Raw genomic sequence first — 21,163 nt, 5'->3', positions numbered from 1 at the left:
CTTAATAACAGCCTTGATACGCCTGCGCATTGAGTCAAATAGAGCTTGGATGGCGTGTACAGGTACAGCTGCCCATGCAGCTTCAACACGATACCACAGTTCATCCAGAGTAGTGACTGGCGTATTGTGACGAGCCAGTTGCTTGGCCACCATTGACCAGACGTTTTCAATTGGTGAGAGATCTGGAGAATGTGCTGGCCAGGGCAGCAGTCGAACTTTTTCTGTATCCAGAAAGGCCCGTACAGGACCTGCAACATGCGGTCGTGCATTATCCTGCTGAAATGTAGGGTTTCGCAGGGATCGAATGAAGGGTAGATCCACGGGTCGTAACACATCTGAAAGGTAACGTCCACTGTTCAAAGTGCCGTCAATGCAGATAAGAGGTGACCAAAAGGTGTAACCAATGGCACCCCATACCATCACGCCGGGTGATACGCCAGTATGGTGATGACGAATACACGATTCCAATGTGCGTTCACCGCGATGTCGCCACACGGATGCGACCATCATGATGCTGTACACAGAAACTGGATTCATCCGAAAAAATCACGTTTTACCATTCGTGCACCCAGGTTCGTCGTTGAGTACACCATCGCTGGCGCTCCTGTCTGTGATGCAGCGTCAAGGGTAACCGCAGCCATGGTCTCCTAGCTGACAGTCCATGCTGCTGCAAATGTCGTCGAACTGTTCATGCAGATGGTTGTCGTCTTACCAACGGCCCCATCTGTTGACTCAGGGATCGAGACGTGGCTGCACGATCGGTTACAGCCATGAGGATAAGATGCCTGTCATCTCGACTTCTAGTGAAACGAGGCCGTTGGGATCCAGCACGGCGTTCCGTATTACCCTCCTGAACCCACCGATTCCATATTCTGCCAACAGTCATTGGATCTCGACCAACGCGAGCAGCAATGTCGCGATACGATAAACCGCAATCGCGATAGGCTACAGTCCGACCTTTATCAAAGTCGAAAACGTGATGGTACGCATTTCTTCTCCTTACACGAGGCATCACACCAACGTTTCACCAGGCAACATCGGTCAAGTGCTGTTTGTGTATGAGAAATCGTTTGGAAACTTTCCTCATGTCAGCACGTTGTAGGTGTCGCCATCGGCGCCAACCTTGTGTGAATGGTCTGATTAAGCTAATCATTTGCATATCACAGCATCTTCTTCTTGTCAGTTAAATTTTGTGTCTATAGCACGTCATCTTCGTGGCGTAGCAATTTTAATTGCCAGTAGTGTAGTTCATGTCTGTGGTGGCCACCGAAAGTGTTGAAACAGTATTCCTAGAGCCACTTTGTATCAGTTCTGTATGTGTGGGGTGCTTTATTGTCCTGAAGGAATTTCCCAAGCCCATCGGAATTGGCAATGGACATGAATTGATGCAGGTGATCAGACAGGATGCTTTCGTATGTTTCCCGTGTCAGAGTCTTATCTAGACGCTTCGGACGTCCCATATCACTATAACTGCACAAGCCTCACACCATTATAGAGCCTCCATCATCTTGAACGGGCTCCTGCTGACACGCAGCGTCCGTGGATTCATGAGGTTGTCGACATACCCGTACACGTCCGTCCGCTCGATATAATTTGAAACGAGAGTCGTCCGACCAGACAACATGTTTCCAGTCATCAGCAGTCCAATGTTGGTGTTGACGGGCCTAGGCGAAGCATAAAGCTTTGTGTCGTGCAGTCATCAAGGGTACACGAGTGTACCTTCGGCTCCGAAAGCGCATATCGATGATGTTTCGTCGAATGGTTCGCGTGCTGACACTTGTCGATAGCCCAGCATTGAAATCTGCAGCAAATTGCGGAAGGGTTGCACTTCTGTCATTCTGAACGATTCTCTTCAGTCGTATTTGCTCCCGTTCTTGTAGGATCTTTTTCCGGCAGCAGCGATATCGGAGATTTTATGTTTTGCCGGATTCCTGATATTCACGGTATACTCGTCAAATGGTCGTAGGGGAAAATGTCCACTTCATCGCTACCTCGGAGATGCTGTGTCCCATCGCTCATCTGCCGAGTGTAACACCATGTTCAGACTCACTTAAATCTTGATAACCTCCCATTGTAGCAGTAGTAACCGATCTAACAACTGCGCTAGACACTTGTTGTCTTATATAGGCGTTGCCGACCGCAGCGCCGTATTCTGCATGTTTACATATCTCTGTGTTTGAATGAGTGAGCCGTGGTAAAAATTGCTGTTTTGAAGAGAGCGCCGCAGCGCGTAATGAGAAGCAGTCGCCCTCCGTTCCTGGCGGTGGCGCCGCTGTGGCAATCGCAGTTTTGGTGTCTCCCTCTGGTGGGAAAAGGGGAAAGGTTGCCTGTTCACGTGCGTTTAAGGGGCGCTAGGAGCTCTCCAGTCAGTCAGTCTGGGGTCAGTCTCTCGTCCCCAGCTTGCTTGTCTCTCGTCCGCAGTTGTGAGGTAGTTAGTGTTTGTCTGTCGTCCGGAGTGCTAGTATGTGTTAGGCCGTCAGTCTGCTCGAGTTTGCTCAGGCAATGGTCATTGCCGGTTGGATCGATCGTTTGGTCGGTCGCGCACTGGGACACAAGATGACTTGTCCATCTCGAGCGTCGGCGCATGTGAGGTGGCCACGTGAGTCCAGTGGGCCGCGCCGTATAGCGAGCAGTAGTGGCTTCACGGTGGACACGAGAGCAACGGGAGTCAACCCACGACGTCGGTCTGGACGGTGCCAGCGGCGACGCCGTGGTGTAACCGGTTCTCCGAGCGCTTCTGGGACCCTTCAGTTACCATCTTGTGGAGCTTGGTTCAAATGGCTCTGAGCACTATGGGACTTAACATCTATGGTCATCAGTCCCTAGAACTTAGAACTACTTAAACCTAACTAACCTAAGGACATCACACAACACCCAGTCATCACGAGGCAGAGGAAATCTCTGACCCCGCCGGGAATCGAACCCGGGAACCAGGGCGTGGGAAGCGAGAACGCTACCGCACGACCACGAGCTGCGGACCTGTGGAGCTTGGCTGGGTCCTTCCTGGTGCAGGAATGTCGTTTTGCCAGTGGGCGTGTTTCCTCTGCATAGCTGGGTCCGAGCCAGTATTTCCGCCGTCGTCGCCGCGCCTTCCTGCGTCCGTTGAAGTGGCTGGCAGCGGACTGTTCGGGAGAGGGATTTGGGGGTGCTGCGCCAGGTCTTCTCCAGAAATCGCAGTTATTAGAAGTTAAGTGATTCGTGATATGTTGTGTTATTTGTTAAATTCTACTTGTTTTCTCGGTCAGTCTCTCGTTCCCAGCTTCCTCTCTCGTCCGCATTTGTTAGGCAGTTAGTGTCTGTCAAGTTTGTCGGATGTGGCGTGTTAACGAATTTATTGTTTGGAGTGTAACGGCCCAATACCTGAAATATGTTTTGATCTTGCCTATCTCCTTGAGAGGCGGTATATGTGTACTGTAGAGCATGTTAACTCGTTTGGCCAACCCTGTATAATGTTATATAAGATTCCATTTCATGGGCTTTTATTTAAATGGTAATTTTAGTGTATATAGCTGCCACCCTACCAACGTAAGACTTTTCTTAGAAGTTAAAATCAAGTCGCACCTTAGGTGGCAAGTTAATCTTTTAATTTTAATGTTTTGTACCATTTCCATCCCTCCTACGGGGTGCATAATTTGTGTGCTTGTGGGAATTGTTAAAACTTTTTCTTTAAGGTAATCTGGTGTGTTGCAGATTTGCACCAGTGTAGTCTTTCAGAGGTTGTTGTGAGCGGTCGTGACTACGGTCGTGTCAAAAGGGAGCGGCAAAGTTCTCAGCCCGAAAGCTCACACACTCAGAAAATTGTTTCTTTCTGCCCCTGAATAAATTTTAACTTGATATTTAGAGGGTGCTTTCTGCTTATAATTTTAAATCTGTTTCTTAAAAAAGGCTTTTAGGAATAAAATTCCCATTTGTTGAAAGCAATTTCATTTTGATTTCGTCAGCTACTCCCTGGCAACTACTTCCACGCTCACATAGTGTGATCAAATGTGTTAATGTTCTTGATGAATCGCTAGTAAATAAAATATTTTTTTAAGAATATTCTCTGAAAATAAAAACCAGTTTCTTTGGCGCTTCAGTGTAAAATGATATGCTACAGACAATCATAGGTACAACAGAGGCAACATGTCCCACAGGCATGAAATGGTAGGTCATAACTTTGTTAGCGTTTGGTCTAGGGGTTCACGCTGTAACGCTTCGCGTCAGTGTATTACCTTTTAAGTTCCCCGTTCTGGAAAGGTCTGGGCACGTTATCGTGTATTTTTATAGCTTTCTCGAATGCAGCCTGCCGTTGCCCTGCTGTGCGCCACACGGGGAACTGCAGTGGTGAACGAGCTGCGGGCGCGCCGTTGGTTATCTGTCTCTCGCCTCACGGGACCTCAGTTCGATTATACGCGCTACCCACTCACCCGCGACCGAATCTCGATTAGCACAGCCGGGCAGGCCGAGGGGGGAGGGAGGGGGGGGAAGAGGGGTGGGTGACTTGCTCTAGGCGTTGGAGGTATTGCTAGCCTAGCGAAACCACACAACATCCTGCCCCTCTGCGTCGTCCCACGGTCATCGCCCACACTGCGCCCATCTATGTGTACAGCGGTAAACACCTCCGCTGACACCCACCTGCAGTTAATTTAGTTATTTACCAGGTGGCGTTTTAGGAACTTCTAATCTAATTTGGTGCTACCTGTTTACTACCGACGTGCAACGCTTCGTTAAACCTTCCAGACCCCTCTAGCAATCGATAAATAGCGGATTACCAAGAACTTTGTAACGCTATAACATTGATATGATACTTTTTCTAACATTTTCCGTAAATATCTTCGTCTTTAATTATTTACTCGAAAAACCATTTTGGGGGTACGATAAATCAGCTTCTGTATTGCTTCTTTGTGTTTAATTTTTGTTGCCTCGAGACTTCTTCATCCATCGAGAGCGTCGTTCCCTTTCTTCTTGGGTCCACTTTCTTCCTCTTGGAGAGCTGTTTCTTCCCTGGAATCCTGGCTTTTATGTTGCTTCTCTAAAAATTATTGTAATGTATTGTATCCGTTCTAATTCCTGCGTTTTTCATATCTCTGACAATTTCGGTGAATCATGTGGGTCTGGATTTGTAGCTGATTAGTAAGTTGAAGATCTACTTGGTTAGCGTGCGCTAATGAGTTAAGCTACGTAATACCTCAAAATTGTGCAACGAAATCTCCTTCAATTAACCAGTGCCCTAATCTTCAGCGCACGCACATCACCCCAATGTGTCCCGTAAAACATGATTTGATCTCACACTTGTCAACTTCTCATCTTACATGAGGTACACACACACACACACACACACACACACACACACACACACACACACACACACACACATTTAATCGTGGCTTATACTGTAATGCCAAGCGCTCGCTCTATGACGTAACAAAGCAAAGTACAAAGGTGTTGCTACAATCAGAGTTTACTCTCTGATAAATACGAAAACACGTAATATTTCCTTTCCATTCCCCACTGATATAACCCAATGAGGTAATAATTTAAATAAAATTACGAAATTGTTAAATATCATTTTACAAAATGCATATCAAATACGAAAGTAATTTTTTGTTTTACTCGTAGGTAACATTCTTAAATTACACAGATTGTGTGAATAAGCCATACGAAATAGAGTACATAAAATGGAAAGGCATGGCAAATGACAAAAAACCTGTAAGAAAAGAACTTAATCATGGAACACAAAACCAAGATACAGTCAAACAGTGATAAGGCCTGAAATACTGTATGCAGCACGAACACTTACAGTAACAAGATTTCGGGTTCTTGAAAACTGGATAAAGTAGAAAGGAAAAGTTCTATGGAAAATATTGGGACCTGGAAGTACTAGTAATGTTGAGTGCAAATTAAGATAAAGCAGAGACTTCTGTTTGAAAATGGAGAAGGTAGCTGATGTAGTGAGGAAAGAAGGTCACATTTACAGAATGGATAGTAAGGACTGCAGGTAATACATCATTTTCGTAAATGCCGACACCGTAGTGTCAACAGCATCGACATATTATAACATTGTTCGTATCAAATCAACTCAGAACTTTTTAATTTCATTGAGAACTGAATAATAAATGTAGTTATGTAATACTCTAACTCCTCTATCTTATGTAGGTTTCTCCTCCACCTTTATTACTCTAAAACTACCGAACCTTACTGATGAATACTTGATCGGTTAAGAAAAGTAATACATTTTAATATTATGCCAGGTTTGTTTTGATGTAGTAACCACACAAATAGTTCAGTACTAATGTGATAATGAGTCAATTATTTTTTCAATATAACAATTAGAAGCAGTTTGAATGAAAGTGTCATTAATTAATTTAAATGAAATAATACTGGCGAAGATAATTTTGTCTAACTATTCATTTAGTGGTTGATTTTGTTAACGTGTTTCTGTTGGTTACTTCGTGTTTCATACTTCGGCAAAGCACTGAAAGGCCTAAGTCGAAACCAGGTCCCTGGAATAGAAGATTACTGATAGCCTTTGAAACGTCCCCTTAGAACAATTGTACATATGAAACGTCCCCTTCGAAACAATTTATACAAGACTGTGCTTAACCTGGCACACAATAATTTTTAGCGCAACGCAATCTGACTTTCAATAACCCCTACAAAACAATGGCCCTGACTAACTTTAACCTATACCTTTTACAAATCACTTACCTCACAAAAATCTTCGCTGCTCGAACTACTGCAATACAGCGAGTGCCACTACTGCCAGCTAAATAAAAGATTCAAACTACTGGAGGCACTAACTACTGATAGGGATAGTTAGCAAATGAAAGATATTATTAGAGAACAAACAATGTATTTACCTTAATATTCATAATTGACATCCAGTCTTACAGATTATCAAAACTCGGCCATCTCTCTCCCCACGTCCACCACTGCTGGCGGCTCACCTCCAACTGCCCAGCGCTACGCGCTGTTCGCATCCAGCTATAGCAGTTCATGACAACAATGGCAGACAACAATTCAAACTTTTCATATAGAGAGTGCTACGTAACGTTGCCAATAAAAAAACATAAACAGCAAACTTACATAAAGAAAACATAAACAGCCTACTTACATAAAAACATAAACAGCAAACTTACATAGCCCCCATGCTCCCCACAAAAAAATTTTTACAAATGGTGTTGGGCACTGGCCAATACAGATTTGAAAAAATTTTTCATAATTACAATCACAAAGATATCAAATGCACACACTTATTAATACAATGTTGGTCAACAGTTAAAATTTTCTCACAGTCCATAAAGACAGTCCAGATTGTTCATCATAATAGTAATTACAGTTTCTCATTAGTAAAAGAAATTGCACACAGAAGTAGTGGATTTCCATGTAGTATTGAAGAAGTAGTGTTGTCCTTCCAACGGAAAGACAGTGCTGACTCTTGAAATGCTGACAGGTAATGGGCCACAATGGAGCAAACCCACAGCAGAGTCATTCGAAGTTCTGACGAATATTGGTAGATAGGTCATCACAGAGCAGACCAACTGCAGTCCTGGTAGAGAGTATGGTATTGGTGGGCCACCAGAGGTGCAGACCCACTGCAGTCCTTGTAGAAACTGTGGTACTGGTGAGTCAGCAAAGGTGTAGACCCACTGTAGTCCTTGTAGAAACTGTGGTACTGGTGAGTCAGCAAAGGTGTAGACCCACTGTAGTCCTGGTAGAGATGGCCAGCAGCCATCTGCTGCGACTGTGCAGGTGCACAATCACCATCGAAGAGTCTTGCAGAGAAGATAGCAAGTCCATAAACCACCACTTGTGCACGCACAAAGTTTTTGGGAATTGTCCTTAGAACCAGCAATGCTGTTATCCAGTCCCTTGCTGAATTAGTAACACACGTGCAAACACTAACAGTCCCTACTTCTCACATATTGTCCATATACTATGACCAACAGAATGTGTGCAGTGAAATGAATGCTTACAAGTTAATAATATGATGAACTGGTGTCAATTACAATTATATAACATAAGAATACAATTACAAAGATACAAAATACATCATTAAAAACATAACAATACAGATAATATTTGTAGTAATAGGGGCTTTACAAAAGAATAGAAATAAACATATACATCAGTGTTACAGGAATGATGACATGAGTACATACATAAAAGATCAGAATAACTTTTGAAACGTCAACTTCACACATGAGCATTAAAACAAAGCAGAATAAATAAAGTCTAAGCATCTTTACAAAGAAAATAACAGAGTATTAGAAAAATTCTACAACATAGCTCTCATCAGCTAAACACATAAAGACAGGAAAAACACAAATACACACGGGTACCCAAACACATAGTGGGATAACACCAAAAGGAAAGGACAACACACAATTACATATTGGGAAAAAACAGCAAAGAGGAAAGGACAGGGTTTGTTTTACTGCAGTATTTTGCTTGGAGATCTCCCTTCATTCCATAGATCGTTCGTCTTATTTCAACCTTTGCTTCCACCAAAAAAATCCTATCTAAGCATGCTTTCTGTATTTATATGTTCACATATTGCTTACCCCATCATTTATTTACAAGAAAATCCTACCTATACCTCGTTCCTGTATTCTATTCATATTTCTTTCAAAATAATTATTTCTGATTGTACAATACTCATTGGGGCCCAAATCTTTCTTCGCAATGCATTCTTTACCTATTCTCCATAGTCAGTTTCTTATATAGTCTACCCCCTCTTAAGCTAACTTAAATCTACTGAGCTCAGATATATATACCAAGGGACGAGGCAATGCAGCAAAAAAAAAAAAAATAATTAACACAAACATCAATGACAAAAAATAGAAATGACAAAGCAAGCAGCATAAATTAGCAAAGCAAGTGCAATATTACAACTAATATAAGGCAATGCAGGAAACAAGAAAAACTAGCTTAGAAGAGTAACACAAAGTCAAATTCAGTAACACTATGCCTGGCAAACAGCAGCAACTTATACCTAAACATGACATAGCTCAAGCAGAAAAAATATTACAGTAAAAACAACAATGCAGACAAGGGAAAAGCATATTCACATCTTAATGTCTATGTAATTAAAGTGGTGCACCATAACAACTTATTGTAAAAAAATATTACCATGTACTTGAAAAGAAAATTATGTGTTACTGTTATTAGTTCCTTCTTATTGTTCTTTCCTTTCCAAGTGCTCCTTTTTTAAAGAATGTGGATCATAAAATAATTATTTAATAGATCTGTTGACAGAAAGAGTTCACATTAGCAAATGCATTTCATTTTATAAAAGCAATGCTGCAACACAGCTGGAAACCAGATATCAAATGAAATAAGCAATTACGCAAACCAAAGCATAAAAATATCATTCAATAGTCATGTGGCATTTCGTTTCATAAGTTAATGGCTCTCAACTCTCGTAGAAAGACACTTGTCATAATCAGGTGAGCAGATGTACGAATATTTCCCATCAATTCATAAGCATTTCAATAATTAGCACAAAGTGCGAGTAATCATATGTTTTTAAGTAACGAGGGTGTCGCATTAGCGATAAAAGGCACATCCTAATGGCTTATTCTCCAGGTGTTTGACACAGCTGTGTGCCCACAACGCATTACAAAAATCGTATGTTTTTAAGTGACGAGGGTGTCGCATTAGCGATGCCCTCTACAAAGGAATGTCATTAACAGATATATAGGCCTCTCTTTGTCCTTCTCTTCCACCTGTGCCTCTGGCAGACCCTAATGGCTTTCTTTTCTACCTGAGCGTCTGAAAAGGCTTGTTCTCCAGGTGTCTGACACACCTGGGTGCCCACGTCGCATTATGTGCAGGTGGTCACTTAACTTTCTTACGGAAATATTTACGACAGCAGTTTCCGCTACAGTGACAGTCTCATATAAAAACATTTCACAGGTCAAGAATTTTATTGACATAAACATACCTCAACAGCATAATACACATCGTCGTCGTAAAAATAACATCACAACACCTCAGTCAAATGTCAAAAACGTCGTAGCTTCCTCCAATGATTTCAAAACCTAAAGAAAATTCTATGCTCATTTCAGTAGTGTCGTCTACCTCAAACGTACTTTAAAAATCATGATCTCATACCAAATACATCATTCAAAGCTCTCATAGTATCACAATGGTACCAAAAAAATATGAACAGTTCACAAAGTACAGACAAAGTACAATTTCTTAACTGTGAAGTAATCCAACTCTGTAATTGCGTAAACATGTGTCACTGACGTAGTAAAAGGATGTTTGTTTCTCTGTTAAATGATCAGATAGCTGTGTAATTTATGTGTTAGAGAAATATGGTACCGATGTGTTAAATTGTATAAGCAAATACCATATTAGCTAGGGCTCCTTGTGCTTGCCAAACACATGGTACACAAAGTAGGCGTGTACCCCCCTGAGGTTTATTGTAATTATACCCTCAGGTGTTACAGATTACAGCAATGGAATGAAATGTATCACGAAAAACTTTCTTTGTAATTCAAAACTCTTTAAAAATAAATGTTTTAAGTACAAAATTAATCACTCAAATACGTGTCCTGTAGCGCTAAATATGCGTCTTGCTGTAAGATAATCTCTGGGAAGTGTCGTAGTTATTGTCCTCCGAAAGCTAAGTTCTGCAGAAGTCAATGTACTTACCTCATGATACACAAAAGTGAAATGCTTTGCGTATAGATTTCTTAGTTATTACGCTTATTGCCGTGATGAGGAAAGTACTGTGCTGTAACGTATTGTTGTCCTACGGAAAAGGCTGTCTCCTTGTAGCAATAGCACAAAAGTCACCACTAAAACATGTCTCACTTTATAGAAGAATTCAGAAAAAACTGTGCAGATATAAAACAGATACACCGCAAAAGCGACATTGTAAATTGTCACTCATTAGTAACATCGTGATATAATCGTGTAGCTGTCACATAAACTAACCACTGTGTCATCTGGCATTTCACATAAAGCACCTCAAATCCAGAATCCACTCGTAAGCAAACCAAAATGTTGCGTGTTAACAGTTTCTCAGTGTGACAAATTGTACAAGTAGCGTGAAGTGAAAATTGCAAAGACTAAGTTAAAAAGCAGATTATCTGTCAATAAATGGTTTTACATGAGAAATGTGGTGTAAACCTTTACTCTTCCTAGTACGCAGAGTTTCAACTTCAACGCAATTATCATGTGGCATACGTCGGATTCTGTAAGGTCCATTGTAAACTAGAAAGAATTTGTGACTCAAGTGTTTCTTCTTATGTGACAATGAATGAGCTTTAATGAGAACTTTCTGACCAATATATAATTTCTTTGCATTTGCTTTACCGTGTAGTTTTCTCCTTTTCTCTGCTGCAGATTTTATATTTTTAAGAGCCAAATCAATTATGTCTTTGTGTCGCAGTTTACGTGTATTCGGGAAAGGTACAAGCTCTCTGATTCTGTTCGGAGGTTCTACATTCTTCAGTACAAGAGTAGGTGGTAAAGCAGTGGAATCATGAGGCATTTCATTCAGCACATTTTGAAATAAGTGTAAATATCTGTCCCAATGCTGATGCTTTCTGTGACAATAAAGTCTGCAAAGCTTATTGATTTCTTTCATAATCCGTTCAGACGGGTTACAATGTGGTGAATACAATGAAATAAAAACAGGTTTGATTTTATGATTCCGAAGCATGCGTGACCAAACAGCAGATCTGAATTGCGGTCCGTTATCTGAAATGACTTTACTAACGTGTCCAACTTCACGTAAGAAATTTTTAACAAAGGCGTTGGATACAGACCGTCCAGTGGCTTTACGTAACGGAGTGAAAGAAACAAATTTTGAAGTAAGTTCAACAGCGACTAGAACGTACGAAAATCCATTCGATGTTCTGACAAGGGGTCCCAAGAGATCAACAGCAGCAAATTCTTTTAATTTAGAAGGAATAATAGGAAATAACGGAGCACGATGTGAGATAGTAGATGGTTTCGCCTTTTGACAAAGTTTACAAATAGACAAGACTCTTCGAATTCTCTTTTCCATATTGTTAAAATAACAAGTCGTTCGAAGAATATGATAACATTTTCGTGGGCCAAAATGTGCGTAGCTGAAATGAATGTACCAAATGAGCTTATTAACAAAATCGTCTGGAATGCAAAGTACCCATAGCTTGTCATCAACAGTGCAGCGTTTGAAGAGTATGTTGTTTCAAACCAGGTAATAATGCCGAATCTGAGTGTGTGTCTTTTCATGCCATTTACTTTTGATATCTTTCCAAATCGGATCTTTATCTTGTTCATGAGCAATGTCCTTTAAAGATGTGGTGATGAAGTTTTCAAAGGCGACTTTCTGAATGTAAAGAATACTGAAATTTTTCTCGAGGTTGCCTTCTGTGTTACTTTTCTCAAGCCCAGCCGGTGCGCGTGACAGCGCGTCCGCAACAATGTTCTCCTTGCCGGGAATGTAGACTATTGTGAAGCGGAATTCTTGCAGAAACAATGCCCAACGTTTTAACCTATCATGATTTAATTTTGAAGACATAAGAAATTGTAATGCACGATGATCACTGTATACTTTTACGTGCTTACCAGAAAGAAAGAAACGGAATTTGTTAAATGCCCAAACGATAGCTAAAGCTTCTAATTCAGTAACGGAATAATTTTTTTCAGATTTTGTTAGCACTCGGCTAGCAAAAGCAATGGTTTTCTGAACAGTAATGTCATCTTCTATGGCTTCTTGAAATAAATGGGCACCAAGACCAACTTTGGAAGAATCAGTGCTAAGGCAGAAATCTTGTGACAGATCTGGATGAGCTAGTATTGGCGCGTGAAGTAACGCTTCTTTCAAAGAATTGAATTCCAACTGTGCTTGTTCGTCCCAGTTCCAAATAGTATTTTTTCCAGTGAGAGAACAAAGTTTTGGTGTAACTAGAATTTGCATATTCAGAAAACGACGGTAAAAATTTACGAGACCTAGGAAACTGCGGACTTGTTTTTTTGTGGATGGAACTGGAATGGCTCTGATTGCTTCTAACTTTTCTGGATCCGGCTGAATGCCTTCAGAAGAAATAATATGTCCCAAAAACTTCACCTTTGACCTACCGAATTCTGACTTTTCCAAGTTAACTGTAATTCCAGATTCTGCAAAAATACGTAACAAACTGTTGAGGATGCGGTTATGTTGTTCCCATGAAGCTTCTGCTATTAGAATATCGTCCACATATAAAGTGATGTGACGTTTTAAGAACTCAGGTAATATGGAATTTAGCCCCCGAATGAATGCCGCTGAAGAAATGTTCAAACCAAAAGGAAGTTTCCGAAACTGATAACAAACGCCGAAACAAAGGAAAGCTGTGTATTTTCTGCATTCTGGATGAAGTTCGATCTGATAAAAGCTGGATCTGAGATCAATGGAAGATAACACTTTTACACCATTAAAATTTTGAAGAAGTTCTTCCATCGTCTGCGGCCTGTCTGTTTCAGGAATGATGATAGTATTGATTTGTCTCGAATCTAAAACAAGCCTGATCGATCCATTCTTCTTCTCAACAACATGTAACGGGTTGTTGTATGAGCTTACTGCAGGCTCAATAATGCCCTCGACAAGCATAGATTGTATTTCTGTTCTAACACGGTCCCTATAATGCGCCGGAATTACGTAAGGTCTAACACAAAATTTAGTATGCTCACGAACACGAAATTGGTATTGAAATCCCTTGATTGTTCCTGTTTTGTGAGTAAAAACTGTGGAATGTGCTTGTAAAATCTCAAAAAGGTCCTGCCTATCAGTGTCATTACAATTCTCAATTGTCTGAATTTTATTCTGAATTAACTCATTAATTTCAAATATGCCGTCGATGTCATCCCTGTCAGTACTTGCAGAGTGATTGTTGGTGTCTAGTTCCGTAGAAAATTCCGAACTGTTGTCTAACAGAACGTAAAGCCGATTAATTTCCTCATCATGGTTTGAGAGCCAGTCTTCAAATTTCAAAGCTATTGACTTACCTTCTTTCTCTAAACTTATTTCAGCATCGTGAAAGCTTAAGATTGCTTTGTATTCATTCAAAAAGTCTACTCCCAGTATAATTTCCGTCGACAATAATGGAACAATAAGGAAGTTCATAGAGAAGCTGTGGCTTTGACAAAAGAATTCTAAATTGGTTTGTTGGCGTACATCTACACTTTTTCCAAAGATTGCACCTTGTAATTTAATCTTACGTAACGGAAGTGTGGGGCAATCGTTCGCTTTGTTGCATTTGCTAAAAGCTGTTTCGCTAATTACTGAAATGGGACTGCCAGAGTCAAGTACTGCCGTAAATTTTACGTCATGTACAGTAATGTGAATCACAGGATATGCAATGGTGTTATATGTTACGTCGTGTTCCTGGAGTAAGATGTCCCTAATGTCTTCCATTTTTACGTAATTACTAGCTACGGCAGCTGCGTCATCAGTTTCATAAGTACGTCTTGTGGCTGCCAGTGGTGTGAGTCATCGCCTATTGTCTCTTTGTTGGCGCGCGTCGTTATTGGGATTTGGAGACCTAACTTCTACAAATTCATCGTGACGAGAGTGCTCTGCTCTGTTTAAATCTCGCCAGTTCTGATGCAATTCAGGTCTGTCGTTACGATCAAATCGTCTGTCGTCATGTCGGTAGTTTCCATAGTTTCTTTCTTGTCGGTCACATGGTGGAGAATTTCTCCTTGAATCGTAACTACGCGCTGGACCGTTGCGTCTAAAGTTATTCTGTCTCCCTTGGTAATAGTTATTTTGGTTCCCATATTGTCTGTTTCTCTGATTGTCTCTGTGATAGTCATTACCGCGGAAAGGTGATCTTTCCCTGTAACTATTACTCTGCCAGTGGTTATCATATGGGTGGTGTCTGTTTTGGTCATGATTTACGTTGTAAGAATAGGTTTGTCGTGGCCGTTTATTGTTTCTGTCGTCACGGAATTGAGACGGATGTGACCTGTAGTGATTGTTTTCCTGTTTTCGCATTCCGCGACTGTCTGTGTCAATTTCCAGTTCTTGTAACAGTCCCTGAAAAGCTTCAATGTCATCTTTGCAACGTCCTGCTAAAATAATATGTCTCAAATGTTCAGGCAGTTTGATTAAGCAAATGCGGATGAGTTCTGAGGGGCTGTATGGGTTTGACAGGTATTGATTCTTGTGCAACATGTCTTCAAAATATTTGACAAGACTGGAAAATTCAGATTGTTCAAAGTGTTTCATCATCATGATGCTATGTTTTACGCGGTCTTGTGTGGCTTGAGACCAATATGCTGAGAGGAAGGCATGATAAAAATCTCCTTCACTGTGACAATCGTGAATGACCGATCGCATTCTTACAGCTGGTTCATTCTCCAAATAGCCACACATAAATTCTAATCTGTGTTCTAATGACCAGTTGGGAGGAAAACAATGAGAGAATTGATGGAGCCATGCTTGTGGATGAATGTCGTTGCCAGAATTCTTAAATGTTTTGAATTTACGTGTAGTAATGAACAGCTTATAATCAAAATCATCGTGTCGGCGAGTAGCATATCGGTCATTGTTACGTCGTGTCGGCGGTTCCATCTCAAAATTCGGTGCACCTTGCCAGTTCCTTTCATAATTACCGAAATGCTCTGTGTTATTATTTTGTGGCTTTTCCGTATTTATATGTCCCTCTTCCCTTATTGGGGCGCGAGTGTCCTCTGAAATACGTAATTCTTGTATTACCTGTGTCAGCTGATCTTGTACTTCCCGCATTTCTCTTTTGTATTGCGTATTAATTTGATTCTGATTTTGTTTGAATTTTCTTATTTGTTCATACTCTTCTGTGTCCGTGAAGGCTACGGGTCTTGTGTCATTCAGATCATCATCTACCTTTGTAGATAAGTTAGTGACCTGATCCGAAAGTTCAGCTACTTTCTCCGATAGTGAACACATTTCCTCAGTGTGTTTTTCTGAACCAAGTTTCAGAGTGTCCATTTGTGTTGCAATCGAATCTACTGTGTTCTTTAAGTTGTCCTGAGTTTTTGCCAGTTGCGTAACCGAATCGGTAGATGCAACTGAGTCAATTTTAGCCCACAAGGTCTCATGATTTTCATGAACAATGGTTTGCAGCTCTTTTATGGCTGCTTCGTGATTCTGTAATGCATTTTCATGCCGCGAAAAAATAGGCTGAAAATGCTCACAAATTTGTGTTTTTACGTCATTACAGACTTTTTGACATTTCGATTCAATGTTATGTAATTCAGTAGTTAAATCTTCACGTGTTTGTTCAAGTGTGGTGTCTAACTTCCGAAGATTTTGTTCCATTGTGTCTAACTTTTGCTGTGTTTGTCTCTGGTGTTGTTCCATTGTGTCTAACTTTTGAAGATTTTGTTCCACTGTGTCTAATTTTTTAAGATTTTGTTCCATTGTGTCTAACTTTTGAAGATTTTGTTCCACTGTGTCTAATTTTTTAAGATTTTGTTCCATTGTGTCTAACTTTTGAAGATTTTGTCCCATCTGTCTCTGATTTTGTTCCATTTGATGCATTAATTGCAATAATAATGTATTAGTGTCTGGAATCTGTTTCTCTATGCTTTTTAGCAGTGCATTTTGACCGGCAACATTCACATTTTGACAAGCAGAAAATGTGTCTTGACTCATTTGAGAAAAAGGTGAGGACCCAAAACCTGAATCTACAGTATTTGCAAAATTGTGTCCTATCATTTCGGATTCCTGAGGCGAGCTGTTGCCGACCGATCGATCGATAATGCTTCCCTGTTCACTACCTGTTTGACTGTCTACGCCATTGTTTGACGCCCGCTCCATTTCCCTATGCACAGTTACCAAATTACTACTTTGAACATTAGTTAACTCATTACACAGTGGCGCTAACACATTGCTTTCGTCTTCACTGTCGTTTCTTAGTTTACTTTGGAGCCGAGTGTTACGTTTTTCACACGCCATTATTGAGACAATATTTCACACGATAACACACGAAAACACAATTTGAAGAGCAAAAATAAGAGAACACATTAACATAGCACTGAAAATAATATGTAGTTAATTACAAGCGCAGCTGCGAAATACTTGTTGCAAATCTACATGCATGCCACAACTGTTTTACATTACAACAATGAAAGACTGCAACTACAAAGGAGATTCTCTCTACAATTACGCGCTAGCAATAAACAAAAGCTACACTAAATACACAAACTACAAGAAAAAATCAGAAGATTCCAGTGAGGTATCCTAGGCTAAGGGTCGACATATGAAACGTCCCCTTAGAACAATTGTACATATGAAACGTCCCCTTCGAAACAATTTATACAAGACTGTGCTTAACCTGGCACACAATAATTTTTAGCGCAACGCAATCTGACTTTCAATAACCCCTACAAAACAATGGCCCTGACTAACTTTAACCTATACCTTTTACAAATCACTTACCTCACAAAAATCTTCGCTGCTCGAACTACTGCAATACAGCGAGTGCCACTACTGCCAGCTAAATAAAAGATTCAAACTACTGGAGGCACTAACTACTGATAGGGATAGTTAGCAAATGAAAGATATTATTAGAGAACAAACAATGTATTTACCTTAATATTCATAATTGACATCCAGTCTTACAGATTATCAAAACTCGGCCATCTCTCTCCCCACGTCCACCACTGCTGGCGGCTCACCTCCAACTGCCCAGCGCTACGCGCTGTTCGCATCCAGCTATAGCAGTTCATGACAACAATGGCAGACAACAATTCAAACTTTTCATATAGAGAGTGCTACGTAACGTTGCCAATAAAAAAACATAAACAGCAAACTTACATAAAGAAAACATAAACAGCCTACTTACATAAAAACATAAACAGCAAACTTACACCTTGAGAGAGCCAGCCACGATAAACTCTTCCATCTCGTGCGTAAAATGTATAAGACAGGCGAAATAGCGCCATACTGCAAAACGAATACAATAATTTCAATTCCAGAGATAGAAGGTGCTGACGGGGGTGTATAAACTATCAGTTTAATAAGTCATGGTTGCAAAATACTAACCCGAATTCTTTACAGAAGAATGGAAGAAGGGGTAGAAGCTGACCTCGAGGCAGATCAGTTTGAATTCCGGAGAAAAGTAGCAACGCGCAAGACATTCTATGATATAACGTATCGATATCACCCCATGGGCAATAAGGTTTGCAACGGAATTGTAAGATTCCGTCACACGCCGATAGCAGTAGTATGGGATCAGGCGGGCCGAATGGTGGACACCTGTGGAACCACCCTCCAGTAGCTCGAAGCTGCCGCAGTACAGGATGGCCAGTGGCAGTCGCAGCTTCTACGCTACACAGACGCCGCCTAGCCGCGCGTCCGACCCTAGCGTTCGTGCTCTACTTCAAAGAGTCTCTTCCTTGTTAACATTGCTGCACTATTTATAGTGAGTGATTGTATGTTTGGAGGAATACAAGTTGTGTAAATCTTCCGCTTTCTGTGTTAACCTGTTCGCTACTCATTTCTGCTCCCCTCCAGCTATCCTACCACGACAGCTGGCTCTTCACTCTAGAACTTTTCCCGTGTGCATATCTGGGTTAGTTCACTGAACATCTTGCTTAGACGATAGTCAACAGCATGTACAAATTTTTAAAAATGCATAACACTGTGCTGTCTAAAATAATGTTACATTATTTTGCTACCGGTTTAGGTTCTGAAACATCATCAACGAAAGCTGTACAACATACATAAAAGGACAACGTGACAATTCCAAACTAAATAATAATATAAGAATATAACAGACAGCACAGTGCTACGCATTTTGAAACATTTGTACAAGCTGTTAACCGTCGCCTAAGAAAAGTGTTCAGTGAACTAACACATATATACACACGGGACACTTTAACTTTTGTAGTCCTGTCTTCCTCAGTTGCGTGTAATATTACGCTATGTTGATAATTTTTACTTACGGACCGTCTGACAGCAACTGAATAAAACACAATTTTAGTGCCATACGCGTTTCGCCTTTATTTTCTGTAAGGCATCATCAGTGGCAATGAAACAAGCGTTCAGTTCATAGTGCTGTGGAATGTGGAAAAAAACCGCAAATTGGCATTCATAAGAAGAGGAACAACAGGAGCGTAATATGTAAGAAATTGTCCACGCAACCTGCCACTTATGATGCCTTGCAGAAAATAAAGGCGAAACGCGTATGGCACTAAAATAGTGTTTTATTCAGTTGCTGTCAGACGGTCCACAAGTAAAAATTATCAACATAGCGTAACACGGGAGACTGTTTTATGATACATCCTGAGCCTTGCGCATGTTCATGTCGGTACTAATGCTCGCGATAAGTCCTTCCGTTTTATTACCCAGCTACTGTTTCTCTGGCGTTCCTGTATGTGACACTTGTCCTACCTCAAGCGAGATCTAAGTGCGCGCACAGCTCAGACTTCAGGTCTCTCTCCAGGAGGTTGACTGTCTGCGAAGGAGGAACTCTAGATTCCAGCCTGTGCTTGTTAGCCGTGACGGTCCGCTTGCCGCATTCGGAAGGGCGACTTTTTCTTTGAGTAGCGTGCCACCTTCTGCTGGAGAGGTGTCCATTACGTAACGAAAGAAGTAAGGGAAAACGTTCTCATTGGCTATCTGCATCTGACTCATGATTGGCGACCTCATCGCGCTGTTACCAACGTTACATCTACATCCATACTCCGCAAGCCACCTGACGGTGTGTGGCGGAGGGTACTTTGAGTAACTCTATCGGTTCTCCCTTCTATTCCAGTCTCGTATTGTTCGTGGAAAGAAAGATTGTCGGTATGCCTCTGTGTGGGCTCTAATCTCTATGATTATCCTCATGGTCTCTTCACGAGATATACGTAGGAGGGAGCAACTGTCTTCCTCTACAGTTTTTGCCCTCTACAGTTCCCTCTAGTACCATGGAAGTCATTCCCTCATGTCTTAGCAGATGTCCTATCATCCTGCCTCTTCTCCTTATCAGTGTTTTCCACATATTCCTTTCCTCTCCGATTCTGCGTAGAATCTCCTCATTCCTTACCATATCAGTCCACCTAATTTTCAACATTTGTCTATAGTACCACATCTCAAATGCTTCGATTCTCTTCTGTTCCGGTTTTCCCACAGTCCATGTTTAACTACCATACAATGCTGTATTCCAGACGTACATCCTCAGAAATTTCTTCCTTTAAGGCCGGTATTTGATATTAGTAGACTTCTCTTGGCCAGAAATGCCTTTTTTGCCATAGCGAGTCTGCTTTTGATGTCCTCCTTGCTCCGTCCGTCATTGGTTATTATACTGCCTAGGTAGCAGAATTCCTTAACTTCATTGACTTCGTGACAATCAATCCTGATGTTAAGTTTCTCGCTGTTCTAATTTCTACTACTTCTCATTACCTTCGTCTTTCTCCGATTTACTCTCAAACCATACTGTGTACTCATTAGACCTTTCATTCCGTTCAGCAGATCATTTAATTCTTCTTCACTTTCACTCAGGATAGCAATGTCATCAGCGAATCGTATCATTGATATCCTTTCACCTTTTATTTTAATTCCACTCCTGAACCTTTCTTTTATTTCCATCATTGCTTCCTCGATGTACAAATTGAAGAGTAGGGGCGAAAGGCTACAGCCTTGTCTTACACTCTTCTTAATACGAGCACTTCGTTCTTGATCGTCCACTCTTGGTTGTTGTACATATTGTATATGACCCGTCTGTCCCTATAGCTTACCCCTACTTTTTTCAGAATCTCGAACAGCTTGCACCATTTTATTTTGTCGAACGCTTTTTCCAGGTCGACAAATCCTATGAAAGTGTCTTGATTTTTCTTTAGCCTTGCTTCCATTATTAGCCGTAACGTCAGAATTGCCTCTCTCGTCCCTTTACTTTTCCTAAAGCCAAACTGATCGTCACCTAGCGCATTCTCAATTTTCTTTTCCATCTCTTCTATCAACCCTATCTGGTACGGATCCCACACTGGTGAGCAATATTCAATCAGTGGGCGAACAAGTGTACTTTAACCTACTTCCCTTGTTTTCGGATTGCATTTCCTTGGGACTCTTCCAATGAATCTCAGTCTGGCATCTGCTTTACCGACGATCAACTTTATATGATCATTCATTTTAAATCACTCCTAACGTCTACTCCCAGATAATTTATGAAATTAACTGCTTCCAGTTGCTGACCTGCTATATTGTAGTTAAATGATAACAGATCTTTCATTCTAT

This window comes from Schistocerca cancellata, chromosome 9 (genome assembly GCF_023864275.1).
Source record: "Schistocerca cancellata isolate TAMUIC-IGC-003103 chromosome 9, iqSchCanc2.1, whole genome shotgun sequence".
NCBI lineage: Eukaryota > Metazoa > Arthropoda > Insecta > Orthoptera > Acrididae > Schistocerca > Schistocerca cancellata.
The sequence above is the reverse complement of the archived record's forward strand: the minus strand, read 5'-3'. Positions refer to the sequence as shown.